General features: G+C 41.9%; 1 pseudogene; it reads left to right on the forward strand.

The window, feature by feature from the left end:
• Positions 1–744: 744 nt before the first annotated feature.
• On the forward strand, positions 745–2481 carry LOC138055357 (uncharacterized; annotated as a pseudogene).
• Positions 2482–2500: the final 19 nt, after the last annotated feature.

A 2500-nucleotide genomic window follows, 5' to 3' on the forward strand; every position in this document is an offset into this window, starting at 1 on the left:
TTCGTTAGTTCTTTTAGCCGTTAGAAGGACCGTAACTGTTACAGTGCTTTTGGATCGGAGCACTCAAATACCACTCGTAGTAACTTACTTGTGTCATGTGATGCTGCCTCTTAATTGCGAATATTACTCTTTGTCCAGTAACATCAGAAAGAAAACTTGGTTCTAGCCAGCATTATCTTCATAAAGACAAGTGTGAGAATAAACTGAATAAAAGCCAAACACTTGCCGCGATTTCTTCCGCCACGCCGGCCAAAGCATTGAGATGATTACGAATGTATTCTAGGAACTGCTACCCTAAAAAGTTATATAAAATTATCTTTGAGGAACAACTGACAAAAATAGATCAATCCTGGCAACAAAAGGTAGAGGGCAAAGACAAAGCATGAAGTTTCAAGTCATGTAAACGCTTTAAATAGAAAGAGCGAGTTAATAAGTGCGATAGTGATCTCGCTGCATGGCTATCACCTGAATTCAAAAATAAATTTTTATTAATTGCAGTAATGAGTCCAGCAGAGCTTGAGTAAAGAAGTCGCTCGTAAAATCATTCGCTGTTTCAGTGCTAAAATAATGTTTTCATTGCACCCACTGATTTATTATGAAAAACCAACAAAAGGGATCACTAGCACAGTATGCAAATAAAATGGTCTCAAGTCCCAGTACTTTTGTCAAACGAAAGATCTCTATGACAACATAACATTGCGAAATATGTTGGAAGTGCGCAGTTCAGTTTTAATTCACAACGTGATGGCCGAGATTGAACACGAAGGAGAAGATTTTGAGGAAGTAGGGGAAAAAGTGAAAAAAGTTCTGCGAGATAGCTGTGGTTGTACTCTTGGTCCAAAGAACGGTCCAGTTCCGTACAGTTTACCGAAGAAACAGTGTTGTTTAATTTAACAACTGCCTTGATAATTTTGTCGAGTGCTGAGCTTGATCTTGTGATTTTAACCTGTATCCAGGCATTCACCCGAGCAGAGTTCATTGGATGTAAAAGGAGTCCTCGTTGCTCATTTTATTACCAGTCGAAACCAATTTGCAAGGACATGTTTTTGTGCTTTTACGGCGTCAGCTACTCTCGATTTCGTCGACTTAAAAAGAGCATTACGAGAAACACGGTTTCTCCCTCCAGCAACACAAGGCGACTCCCAGAAAATGCGCTACCACAGTCAACAATTGAGGATGTGCATTCATTCATGTCAAACTATGTCGAAGAAAACGCCATTGTCCTTCCCGGGAGGATACCAGGGTTTAAAAGCGATGAAGTTAAAGTTCTGCAATCACGTGAGAGCAAGATGGGTGCTTGGCGCGTGTACAAGTCAGCCTGTCAAGCAAGCAACAAGCGTGTTGTTAGTTACTCAAAATTTCTCGAAATATGGGGAAACTTTTTCCCTAATGTTGTAATTTCAAAACCAATGACTGATCTCTGTATGACATGTCAACAAAACACTAACAAACTGCAACGAGCCGCCAATCTTGAGAAAAGTTGAGAAATCAGAATGCATCAGAGCCCACCAGGAACATATAAACTGTGCGCAAGCCGAAAGGGAATTCTACAAAAACTCTTGGACGAACACAGAGAAAGCACTAGAGGAATTGGAAGCCGATGAAGCCGTAAACCATGCCAATCGAAATGCCTGTTCACTAAAGACAACAATGCACTACTCGTTTGACTACGCTCAGCAAGTCCATTATCCCAGCAACCCCCATGCAACCGGGCCCATTTACATTAAAACTCCCCGGAAATGTGGCATTTTTGGCGTGATGTGCGAGGCAATCCCGCAACAGGTCAATTTCCTAATCGATGAAGCTTCTTCGGCTGGAAAAGGTGGAAATGCTACAATCAGTTATGTTCATTTTTATTTTGAGCATCACGGACTTGGGGAGACGAACACACACCTTAATGCTGACAACTGTGCCGGACAAAATAAAAACAATTATTTTGTGTGGTACTTGGCTTGGAGAATTTTCATGCACCTCCACGATACAATTCTTTATTCATTTCTTATGGCTGGTCACACCAAATTTGGCCCCGACTGTTGTTTCGGGATCCTCAAAAAAGCCTACAAAGTCACCTACGTTTCGTCTCTATATGAAATCGCGCGGATGGTTGAAACTTCAAGCAATGTTGGCATTAACAAAGCTCAACTGGTGGGAACTCATGACGGGAGAGTACTCGTTCCTGTTTATGACTGGGCGTCCTTCTTGGAACCCTATTTCAAGAAGATCCCGAATATAAAAAAATATCAGCACTTTAGATTTTCGAAGGACAGTCCGGGAATGGTCTTCTGCAAGGAGTTAGTCACAAGCCCAGAATGACCGTTTATGTTGTTAAAGAATCAGGAGGTCCTTCCCCCAGCACACCTTCCGCCTACAATCAGACCAGCTGGCCTCACTCTAGACCGAAAGAACTATCTTTACAAGGAGATACGACAATTTTGTAAGCCCGGCACGGAAGACTTAGTCGCTCCAGCACCCTCGAACTGAACTGTTAAAATTTATTGTA

Source organism: Montipora capricornis, chromosome 7 (genome assembly GCF_036669925.1).
Source record: "Montipora capricornis isolate CH-2021 chromosome 7, ASM3666992v2, whole genome shotgun sequence".
Taxonomy (NCBI): domain Eukaryota; kingdom Metazoa; phylum Cnidaria; class Anthozoa; order Scleractinia; family Acroporidae; genus Montipora; species Montipora capricornis.